Source organism: Primulina tabacum, chromosome 15, assembly GCF_025594145.1.
Source record: "Primulina tabacum isolate GXHZ01 chromosome 15, ASM2559414v2, whole genome shotgun sequence".
Classification (NCBI taxonomy): domain Eukaryota; kingdom Viridiplantae; phylum Streptophyta; class Magnoliopsida; order Lamiales; family Gesneriaceae; genus Primulina; species Primulina tabacum.
Window position 1 is genome coordinate 36,331,520 of NC_134564.1, and position 12,986 is coordinate 36,344,505.

Sequence of the window (12,986 nt, forward strand, 5' to 3'; positions counted from 1 at the left end):
AGGACATAAAAATTGTTACTATCATTCAAATACTGATAGGACATAAAAAATTATTACTATCAAGTGATAGGACATAAAAATTGTTACTATCAAAATTTCACATAATTATTTGAAATATAAAATATCCTAACACAAGACGAATTATAACATATGAATCCCATTTTAATGAATCCCATTTTATTTTCCCATCCGTAATAACAATCGTTAACAATTATTGAGAAGATAGAAAACCAGATATTCGAGTAATGTCCAGTGGCCCTGACGTTATTTCCCTCCAAGAAATTAGTATACCAACGACCAAAAAGCTTCTCATATCTTTTTAATTTTTTGAGTTTTTATAGTTGTACCTAGAGTTTTAAGGTTTGTACATAGAGAATTATATTAGAATCATTATAAATCTATGAAAATATTGGATACCTATAGATTTTTAAAAAGTCAAGTTTGAATACCACTATACTTTTCATGACTCTAGAAAAATCTAATTTGGATACCACAAAACTTTTATAGAGTTTATAAAAGTCTATATTCAATACCTATAGACTTTTAAACTCTACAAAAGTCAATAAAAGTAATTAAATTTCCAAGATTGAATACACCCCCCTTTATTTCCTTAGAAATAAAGAAGAGATGGAGGATCTTGTACACGAGAACATGTTTCTGAAAAACAATAACCAGAACAACCCAAAACGGAATCATCCCCTTTTTTCCGGAAATTTCAATATTTCTAAAAATTAGAATATCTTTTATCTTTCAATATTTAGTAAAATTTTACCTATTTCTTATTTTAGTTTAATATTCATACTAATATATATACTGATTATTTAATTGCTTTGTCATTGACATAGACATAGCTTAGCTACCACGAGTTTCTACTCACGTGTTATTATAAATAAATGTTTATTACTATATCACCTCTTTTTGAGTATTGAATGTAACATTCATTCTCTTTATTAAAATAAAAAATTAGAATAAAAAGCGTAAGATTTCTTTACAATCATTTTGAGCCATTCAACAATCAAATAATTTCAATTATTCTGGCAAGAGTTTATTTTTTCCCTCACTAAAAAGTATATTTGAATTTCAAACAGAGCACTTTCAAGATGTATCAAGAGATTGATAAAAATAAAAGATGACCGATAGATGATATCTTCAAAAATAAAAATAAAAGATGACCAATAGATTATATATTCGCATCTATAATCAGAGTCAAGGATCTGCTTCGAAGATTAATGCAGATTCATTTGTTGCCAATTCTGACAGGTCATCCTACAGAACAGGACTAAAGCATAACGACCCAAAAATTTATTTGGTTTTACACCAGTTCTTACCAGGAGCGAAGCTAAGAAACCAGATAAAACATAAATGTGCCACAAAAATTTGTCCAAATAAACACACAACATAAATCTTTAAACTTAAAAGACGACGACTCAACATGACCAGGGTTTTAACTCATAGACGTTACGTTAGTTCTCAGAAAACATTAAATTATAATGAATCAAGTTGAAAAATAATTCTACCGAGGGGCCAGGTACAGAAAATTAACAAGAAACACAACGTTTACCTGCCTCATGCTTTATAGCCTATCCTTTAATTCAGAGAGGGGCGTACCTTTCCTCTTTCGGATGTCTGCTACCAGAGTGGCTGCCTGAGATCCCGCCTCTAAAGGATCAGAGGCCATCATGTCCCATTGATCAAAGCCCTCAAGGTACTTGAGAAACCAAATGACTCAACAACAGGTAGGCATGCCGTGATATTGTAAAGAGTACCCGGTCTCTGCATTTCTTCAAAGACGTGCCGTTTCTGATTCAAGACACTGTAAATTCCACCTAGAGCTTGCTCCGGAGCTTGGATCTCCACCAGGTACACGGCTTCCAAAAGACGAGGCTTGGCAGTTAGTTGTGATGCGTAAATAACCCTCCTCGCTGTTGGAATAACTTGACCACCACCTCTATGTATGGCATCGGTATGAAGAACAACATCGCAGACCTCAAAGCAAATGCCTCTCATGTTTTCATCAGCCAATGGCCCTTCCTTCGAAGCCCACTGGAACCCAGCAACAACCGAATCCTTAATTTCATTCAAGTACTGAACTCCTTTACACATATCAACTACCATATTTTGACCAGTGGTTTCAGGACCAAAGCACCAAATCTTCTTTGCCAGCTGCTTATCCCAACCATACTCTTCCGACAAGATCTTCGAACGAACCTTTGGAACATCCCTTGGACCGATACGGCCATCATCAATTCCTCGGCGAGTCCATCTTCCAATGGTCTAGCTTCCATGTACAAACGGTTGTGTTTGTTAGGTGATTTGCTCATCACAGTACGGCAAGATCTCTCAAGAACAGTCTCAAGGAAAGACACAACCGGATCTGATTTTATAATTTCAGCTCCCCCCATTAAATCATCCTATAAGTCTTTCAAGCAGATCTCAAGATGAAGTTCTCCAGCACCAGCAACGATGTGCTCACCAGATTCCTCCATAGTACAGACAACCATAGGATCGGACTTGGCCAAACGCTTCAAACCTTCAACAAGTTTAGGTAGGTCGGATGAACCTTACACTGGACAGCAACACGCACAACAGGTGAAACAGAATTTCATGGCTCTAATAGGATGGGCATCAATTTCCTTCTCATTGGTCAGAGTACCATTTTTCGTAATGAATTGATCGAGACCGACCATGGCCACAGTGTTCCCACAAGGTACATCTTCAACAGTCTCCTGCTTCTTGCCCATCCAAATAACAGTTCTCTGGACACTCTTCACATACAAGTCCTTTTTCTCCCCAGGAACATAGTTTGGGCCCATGATTCTGACCTTCAAACCTGTAGACACCCTGCCAGAGAATACACGACCAAAAGCAAAGAACCTACCCTTGTCAGAGGCTGGAATCATCTTGGACACATAGAGCATGAGAGGTTCCTCGGGATCACAGTTTCTGAAAGCATTCGCATACGTATCATCTAGAGGCCCCTCGTACAAGTTCTCCACACAGTACTTTTGAGCCTCGGAGGGTGATGGCAGATGGAATATCATCATTTCCAAGAGGGCAGTACCAGCAGGGAGCCAGGTTGCATGACACGCTTCATCAGTGTTTTCCCCATCAATTCCTTCTCATCAGATTTCATTGTGACACCGAGTTTCTGCAACATCGGCCACAACTTGTCCTTCTGATCATTCATGCAAGTGTTGATAATCTGCTTGATGGGCTCATAACAAAACTGAACAAAACCACGTTTGCACATGTGAGAGCCAGAATTTTTGGAAGTCCACTTCTTAGTTGCGGGATCGAAGAAGTTCTCTCCCCAGAGCCTTTCCATCATCTTGGACTCGTCAACACCAAATTTTGAGGCATATATCTTGGCAAAGTTCGTCAGAGTAAATGCCCAGCCATGCAACCCAGCGGAGAAAGCAACGGTACCTTTTTCTGGGTAAACCTGAACATCACCAAGAAGGGGATCCTCATAAGTGGCCATGATAACATTTGCATTTTCAATGACCCTCTGAAATGTTTGGTATGCCTCCTCCCCATCCACCTGGAGTTCCAAGAAACACCTGTCCATCTTGTTAACAGTCAAAACAGGCCTAATCCTTTCTCCCAGTGCTTGTCGTAGGACAGTTTCTCTTTGGACACACACACCTTCGACACAGTCCACCACAACAAGAGCACCATCAGTGATACGAAGAGCAGCCGTCACTTCAGAAGAGAAATCGACGTGTCCGGGAGAATCAATAAGATTGATGAGATACTCATTGCCTTGTCGGTCTCCCTTATAGTTCTTCAAAGACTCATCAGACATTTCATGATACAGAGAAATGCCAGTGGACTTGATCGTTATACCACGTTCAACATCATCTGCACGGGTATCTGTCATCCTAACATCACCAGCTACTTCCTGAGCAATTATACCAGCAGCAGCAACAAGAGAATCCGTGGGAGTGGACTTCCCTGCAGATAAATAAATAATCAAAATTTGCTTCGAAGTAAAAATATTTGCCAAAATTCAAAGACTGCTCGAGAAAAGATATAAATATAAATGTTGCCGCTACCATACCATGATCAACATGCGCAATAACAGACATGTTCCGGATATTATGCTTGTAGTCCATAATCCTCCGGAGCTCTTCTGCTGTGAACTTCACCTGAAAAATGCAGGTAAAATTTAATGTCAGATTTCCTAACTTAACAATAATTGCTCTCATCTATAATTTGAAACTATCTTCTGCACCCATTCACCATGATTGCAGGTTTTAAAACTTCACCAACAATCAAAATGTGTATACGAGGCCTCCCCCAAAATATTCCTGCCATTCAACAACAGAACATGAGAGTAAAAAATAAGAAACAAAAACCTCACAAAAGTACTAGCCAGCCACACTAAGATCTAACAAGCATTTAAATGGCGTTAAACTATTAATCACTCCTCAAGAGACTCATACATAACATGAACCACCAATTGTTGTCAAAGTGCATCTGGTTCTCACGATTGAACAGATTATGCTACCTGCATCTAAGCAAACTTTTCCAGATTCAACCATAATATATAAGGCTACCTGATAATCATTTAACAACTTACAATCCTACTTCATAGGGATTTCTACTAAGTAACGAAAGAATATCTGAAAATTCTGCAATGAAATATCGAACCGACAAAAGAAAAATTGTACCCGAAAATTAAATATGAGTAGGTAGGCACTCATAAATGTTAATAAACTTGGATAAGCTATCAAAAGCAATGAAACCGAAAGAAAAACAAGAGGAGCAAACGAACCTAGGAAGATCTTCCCGAGCTCAGGAAGCAAGAACACTGTAAGGACAAAAGCGAAGCACCTATAAGGACACCAAAACCAGTAAGCTCAGCCACATCGGCACCACACGGACAAACAAACGTTCAAACCACGGGCAGGTAATCGAAGACGGGAAACGAATCGTTCAGGAAAAAATTCCGTATGAGAGTTTCAATTGACGCTAAATACAGACCACAACAGAATCGAACAAAACCATGGGAAAGACACACCTGGTCGACGCTCTCGGAGGCGGAGGAAACAGCACAACGCGGCAAACGATCGAGAGAGAAGGATGCAAGCAGATAGAATCGAAGAGGAATGAGATGAAGGAGAAAACCGGATGTTGTGAACATACACAAGCGCCTTTTTTGTGACAGCGCAAGGTCTTGGTGTGTTGGAGAAAGCTATGCAATCCACGTGTAATTTGTTTGACCTGCAACCGTTTGGCCCATTAAAACTTAAACTTATTCACGAAGATAACAAGTAGATAAGTAGATTAAACTATCTATTACTAGGTATCTTAGAATAACCTAAATATTGTTTTGGTCTGTTTTTTAAATTAGCTAAAATACTCGTACTTGATCTCTGCACGTTTTCTAAAGTTTCAACCAACCCGCTTATCTTCTCTTCTCCCAACTCTCAAACACGAAGAGAGATACTAAAACTTCTACTAAAATTTTTTCCTCACAATTACATTGCTCTACTCCACCTTGCATTCAAAACCACTGCAGGTTCCCTCACACAAAAACACCTCCTCTCCCAAACCTCTCTTACACGACGCATTCTCTTTCATTACAATTCTTCAGTCACGCGACAGTAAGAATGTAAGGTCCAAAATTAAGACGATGTAATCCAACTGCATGCGAATCTAGGAAATAATGGAAAATGAGTAATTAATTTATTTTAATTTCTAATTAATTATGTGACATACATGTTTATTTGCTAAATATGATTTTATTGTCATCATGCATAAAATGTAATTTTTAGGAATATTCAAGCGACGATCGAGGAACGGGGTCTGAGGGCTGAAGAAAACGTAAAATATTTTTATTAAATAATTATTTTTAATTATTTAAAAGATGGTCGATGCTTTCTAGGATTTTTGAAAATAAAGGGTTTTGAAGTGATTTTATACGCCGGGACGTAAATTTTATCGGTGTTGGTTTTTTTCAACTAAAATACGAACTTTTTGGCAAGCCGGCTAATAAATTCACATATTTAATTAATCAAAACTTTGGTTAATATTTTAGTAAATCCTAATTTAACTAATGGGCTTGAATTTTGGGGCTTAATAGGCCTAAAGCCTACTTAGTGGTTAGATTAGTATTTAAAGTGCAAAAATCACAAAAACCTACTCATTGTGCATCAAAAAATCGGCCACATTGTTTTGAATTCTGAAAACTCCTCCCTCCCCACACTCACACACACACACGGCAGCACACACTTGCAATTAGGAAGGGATTTTCGAAGGTCTATCAAGAGCAAACTGTAGTCGTCCCTCCGTTCTTCGTCGTCAACGATTATTCGAGCGTATACTACGCAAAAGCACACCTTAATCTCCCCTTTCTCATCCATTATATCATAATATTGTTTAAATTATGGTTGCATGAAAAGTTGTAGTTCATGTATATATATTCAGAAATTTCGAAACTCATCTTGTACATGCATTGGATTTGTGATTTTTATGCCACTTGTTGATGCTTCGATTCACGCTTATTTGATACTAAGGGGCTGCCATGATATCTAGGTATTTTGCGTAAGGTTTACACTTGTTTTAGAGTCCCACACACTTCACAGAAATCGACTGAAACGGTGAACTTAGAGTCCAGTAGGGTACTTTGGCATGTTGGGCAAGTTTTGGCTCGATATTGTTCGGGGGTAACTCGTGAAAATCGAGAGTTGGCTCGGGGGTGAAAATTAGGGGTCAAATAGAGTTTCTAAAACAAAGGAAAATTGGAAAACGACTCACGGGGGTCGATTCATGGTCCATAAGGGCTAAAATAATATAAAAAGACTAAATTTAGAATTTAGGAATTTTATATTAAAGTTTGGTATTTTTCGGGATTAAAACACCGTTAAAACAATTAAGAAAAGATAATTGAAAAAGTCTAACATTTAAGGCAAATAAAATTATGAAAAAATTCACGTAAGCTTAAATAATTATTTGGGACATGTTAGAGTCATGAAAACAAGAAAAAAAGTCGAAAATGTAAAACGTCGAACCCAGAGGTAAAACGCTCTTTTTACACCGGGAAATTAGTAAAGGTCATGGCAGTGCCCTAAATGCGATTTTTATGAAAATATGATTATTTTTAAATGGTTATGAATTGTTCATGATTAGATGATGATTTTTAAATGTCTAAGAGATTTTCATGAATTAAGAAGACATTTAAAATACATGTTGCCTGCTTGATTTCAAAAATGAAAAATATAATGATATCCATGATTTTTCTAAGTGATGTGAATGAAATGAAAAATGTTGAAGGATGTGAAATGATTGTGACTAATTCGTTAATGATGGCGACGTCGTGAGGGTTATGGTCCCAGTGGGAGCCCGACGATCGTGTTTCCATCATTGCGAATATGTGATAACGGATATGTGGTAACGGTTTTGTGGTAACGGAAGAATGGGAATATCGTGAGGGGAAAAAGGCCCCAGAGGGAACCCCGACGATCGTATTTCTATTCGAATCATGATAGGCCAGGGCCCAGTTGACCGGTGAAAGTGTTGCTGGTGTCCCCCGCCGCCCAGTACTGTGGTTTTATGTAGATGGATCCATCGACCCTCATGAGCATGATCAGGAAAGTCACAATTAACGATCTGAATTCAACAAAGGAAAAAGAAAATGATTATGATCAAGTTAAAACGTTTATTGATAAGGAAAATGATCAAGATTTTATGGGCATGACATGAAATGTTATTTTCACTTAAAAGTATTTTCACTGTTGCATGCGATTTTATACGTATTATTTGTTATAAAGATTATGGTGTGTTGAGTCTTTAGACTCACTAGGTGTGATGGATGCAGGTGAGGATGTAGGAGGACTTGACGGATGATTAGTCTGGACTGATGTCGCACACAACCCGAGGACCAGCGCTACATTTTCCGCATTATGCTTTATGATTTAAATTAAAGATTTTTAAGATTATTTATTTATGCTTTGAGAGATTTTTAGAGGTTTAGTATGAGTTTTACTTTTCAAATTATTGCTTTTTAGATTTGGTAGAACAGTTGGCGATTTTACTTTTGACTACTTCACTTGAATTTTTAAATACTAGTTGATTGAGGTTTTATTTTAAAAAGGGGCAAAATATTTTATAAAAATATTTTCACGTACTAAGTGAGTTGGCCGAAATACAAAAAAAAAATTCTAGTACTTTTAAAGCAATAAAAAGAGCAGGACATTTCAGTTAGTATCAGAGCAATGGTTCCTGTAAAGGGTTGTGCCACCGTCAGCGCCGGGAAGATCAGTCGTCAAGCCTCTAAGTAGTGAGTTTTACTTGCTTTATGTGATTCTATATGATTTAACCTGCATGAAGTTATGGATATTACGTTTATGATGCATGTTTATTAGCTTTTTGAGTATTTATGCTTTGCATGCTTAAATTGCTAATTGAGTTAGGATTTGTCGCATGATTAGAGAACTTAGATTTAAATGCATGTTGGTTACGTTAGAATTTGGAAAACATTCAGATATAATGCCTCCTAGACGTGCACCCATTCATGAGAATCAAGCCGAGAATAGTGTTAACCGTCGAGGGAACAGTCAAGGGAATGCACCACCACCACCACCCCCACCTGGGGATCCTGCTACTCGTGCATTAGAGGGCATGGCTTGTCTTTTCGAGCAACAGTTACAGCAGCAACAGTTACAGCAGCAGCAGATGCAGCAGCAGCCGCCACCTAGGCCGCAACAGGATATCTATGAGCAGTTCTGGAGGCTAGGCCAAAGGAATTTTCTGGCACCACCGATCCATTTGCTGCTGAGAGTTGGATCCGTTCGCTTGAGGTGCATTTTCGCTATCTAGACATGGGAGACGCCGACAGGGTGAGGTGTAATACTTATCTGCTTAGAGACGACGCTTCTTTATGGTGGGAAGGAGCCGAGCATGGTGTTGACCTTGCTACACTCACTTGGGCACAGTTCAAGACGAAATTCTATGAGAAATACTTTACTGCTGAGGTCCGAAGCCGGATAAAGAGGGAATTCATGACTCTCCGTCAGGGAGACGTATCTGTTGCTGACTTTGTGAAGAAGTTTGATAGGGGTTGCCACTTTGTGCCCCTTATTGCTGGAGATGCGGAGGAAAAGCTTAGGCATTTTATGGATGGCCTACGACCTACCGTTCGGGATAAAGTTATGATGATGCATCCGGAGAATTATGCTATGACAGTTACTTATGCATATCGGGCTGAGCAGTCCTTGAAGGATATTGAGTTTGAGATTCAGCGCAAGAGGCAGCATCATCAGAATAATAATCAGCCTAACAAGAAGCCATACACGGGTCCTCCTAGACCTCAAGGGCCTCAAAAGCCCCAAGGTCAATTCAAGAAGCTAGCACCACCAAAGCCACAGAATCCGGGAGCACCAAAGCCTGCTGAGAGGCAATCATGCAAGGAGTTCAACCGTCTACATCTTGGCAAATGCGAGTTGGGATCATATAAATGTTTCTACTGCAAGGAGGCCGGTCACAAGGCTATTGATTGCCCAAAGAGGAAAGCAGCTACTACGGCCCGAGCTTATGTTATGAATGCCGAGGAAGCTGAGGAAGAGGCAGACACTACACTCATCACGGGTAACCTAGTCATTTAACATTTTTATATTGCTTATTTCTGCCTGAAATGTTAAATTGGTTATTAGAATTGAATTGTGATTAAGTTCCAACCTAGAATAAATTAGGTTGCATGTTCTACCTAGTGGGACTTAAGTGATGATTTTAGGAACCATAGAAAAATGATTCAAATTTTGTGCCTTAATTTATGTGAAGGATGTTATGATTCCAAATAAAAAGTTTTAGGGCCAAAATTAAAGAAAATCACAAAAGGGGGTTTCGAAATTATTGGGGGGCCAATATGCAAATATTCGAAATTAAGGGACCCATGTGCAAATTCTGAAATCTTAAGGATCAAAATGCAAACTCTCGAACATCAAGGATTAAATCAGAACTTCGAATAATATATGGACTTAAGTACAATAATTCGAAAATTATGGGTCAATTTTGCAAATTCCAAAAGTTGAGGGACTAAAGTGCAATTCTTCCTAGAAATGTTTAAGTTCAACACGAAATCTTCATCCAATCTTGGGAATTAATGATAGTAAATCCTTAAGTTTCAACACGAAAAGATTTAAAAGATATTTTCACTGCAGGGAGGATCATCATTCTAGGTGTAGCTACCTATGCTTTGCTAGATTCAGGAGCTACGCACTCTTTCATACCAGAAACCTTCATCAAAAGATTGAATATTACTCCTCAAGATATGGGTTTGGGTTTCAAAGTTTCGATTCCATCCAGTGATCAGATGCTCACATCTAAGATTGTTAAGAATCTGGAGCTTCGGTTATTCAGAGATGTTGTTCGAGCAGATCTTATTGTGCTTCCTATGCCCGAATTCGATATTATTCTTGGGATGGATTGGCTATCAGCGAATGGAGCTTCGATTGATTTTCGTCAGCGATCAGTATCTATCAGGCCACCCAGTGGTAAATCTTTTGTTTTCGAGGCGGCGAGAAACAAGCAAATGCCGCACATTATCTCTTGTCTATGTGCGAGGAAGCTTATAAGCATGGATGCCGGGCGTATCTAGCATGTGTCACTACTACACATGAATCCATCAGCCAGAAGTTAGAGGATGTTGATATTGTGAGAGATTTTTCTAGCGTCTTTCCCGAAGACGTTTCTGGCATTCCACCCGATCGTGAGGTGGAATTCTCTATTGATCTCATGCCGGGCATTGTTCCTATATCTAAAGCACCTTATCGTCTAGCACCCGCTGAAATGAAAGAATTGAAATTCAACTATCTTATTCTAGCTTGCTGTTACTCTGCAAAAATCTCTACTCGCATTCAGAAATCAAAAGCTCACGCTTACTAGTTATATCAGTAGCATTCAAGGCTACATTCCGAGCTTATTAGCACTTTGTAATCTTTGATAGATTTTCTAAGTTGTGCTTAGATCAGTTACGATATGTAAAAATTGTTGTATAATAAGAGTTTCAGTTTTGGAAAGTGATAAGTCCAAACTGAAGTGGGTCAGTACATTTTCTTGTATTCGATCAAAGTCTTTTAGTGAATATCCTATCTTCGTGATAGAAGGGGTGACGTAGGAGTTATTCAAGTCTCCGAAAATCCAGAAACATATTGTGCTCCTTTTACTTCAGTTACATTTTTCAGTTAGACTATTCTATATTTCAGTCAGTTTATTTTCCGCAACTGTTTTCTCAGTTTACTGATTGTCATCGATCGACGTGATACCTAGTGTCAGTTTGTAACAAAACTGAACTTTATCTTTGGAGAAAATTTAAATCTGTAAGTGTTTATTCAACCCCCCCTCCCCCTTTCTAAACACTTATCATCCCTTTAACCGATCCTTTCAGGGTGATCACTTCACAGCGTAGGAGAGCTGCTGGATTTTTCTGAATAGACACAGAGTTCAGATATTGAATATTTTTATGTTGAAGAATTTGTGTGATTGAGTCACAGATTTACCGTGTTGCCAACACTCGAAGAACAACACTGACGCATAGTGTTGATCGAAGAGTGGTTTCGTTTGGTTTTAAGCAACACACTTTTTGTTTCACGCATCTAGTATTTACTTTCAGTGTTTGATGCATGTTAATTCCTTGGAGTGTCCAGGAATTTAGTTTTGTTATTTTCACTAGTATTATTTTGGTGTAAACGATTTACATATTTTTCTAGTGAATTTTTGCCATGAGGCATCGCACAAGTATTCGTACTTGTGCATGATTTAAAACTGGTGTTTATTTATTAAAGTTATATTTGTGTGTTAACAATTAATTTTCGCTGCTGTGTTGTGTGCTGGTGTTGACAACACCGAGCACAACACCAAATTCTGATACACACAATATATTTATTTCCTGTACGTTTATGTACAACGTCCCTTACACATACAACCATAAGATGTCACCACTTTATACTCCATGGAATGCACAACAAATGCAAAACCACAAAAATCTGCAAAGTATAATGGCTTGAAAAATGGAGGAAGAGAGAGACGCTGCTTTGTCACGGGATTAATAACAAAGAGACTATGCAGGTTACTGACGTCAGTGGCTAACACCAAACCATTGCAGCTACTAGTTACTATATCAACAAACCCAAAATCAAACTTAGATATCTCGAGACAACCTTGTCGCATTTCCACAAAAGTTTTTCTAAGAAAAACAAAACCCTGAATTATCAGCCCACTATTTGAATCCCGAAGGTGATCGTAAATAAAATTTTGGGAACGGATCACGAGGTTCCAGTCTCGGCAAACATAGCTCACAACATCATGTAAAAATTGAGCTGGAAGATGTAAAAGAACTTTGGAAAATATTTCTTGAGGAAGATACTTTCTCCTTTGTCTCTTCTTTGCACACCTCTTACAACAATGGTAAATGCAAGAGGTGATGGAGACACTGTTGAAACCAGTCACCTGCACAGTAACACAAAAGAAGTTGAAGAACCACAACGGGATACATAAAACGATCCTCATTTGCTACTGAAATCTATTCAAAATGTAATGGCCAGTGTCATGCGAAAAAATAATCACAAAGCCTCAACATATTGTACAAATAATTGGAGGAAAATTGCTAAGCAAAACTAAAACAAACACAAAAAAATCTACTGTTTGTCACTAAAACTAGACGCGCAAACCCGACACCCAGAAACATACCATATTTTTTCGATTATAAAAAATTGGCACAAAAGACTCAAAATTTGGCAAGATTAAGTAAGAGTAACATATTTTAAAACACAGCAGGAAAGAATAGCCCATGATAAAACAAATAGCTGGTTCTTCTTTTTTGAGATAATAGATGGATGAATCTTCACTGTTACCTCAGTCTTGGGTTTCCGTAAGTCATTTCCATCAGTAGGCAAGTGATTCAACTGGTGATTCTGCTTCTGCACCATGAATAGTGGTGAAGGGCTCGATGACGATGCCATGGTGTCGATTGCCGGTGAAAATAA

At 38.2% G+C, this 12,986-nt stretch overlaps 1 pseudogene; it reads right to left on the minus strand.

Moving 5' to 3' along the window:
* Positions 1–1,146: 1,146 nt before the first annotated feature.
* Positions 1,147–5,147, minus strand: LOC142527876 (elongation factor 2-like; annotated as a pseudogene).
* Positions 5,148–12,986: the final 7,839 nt, after the last annotated feature.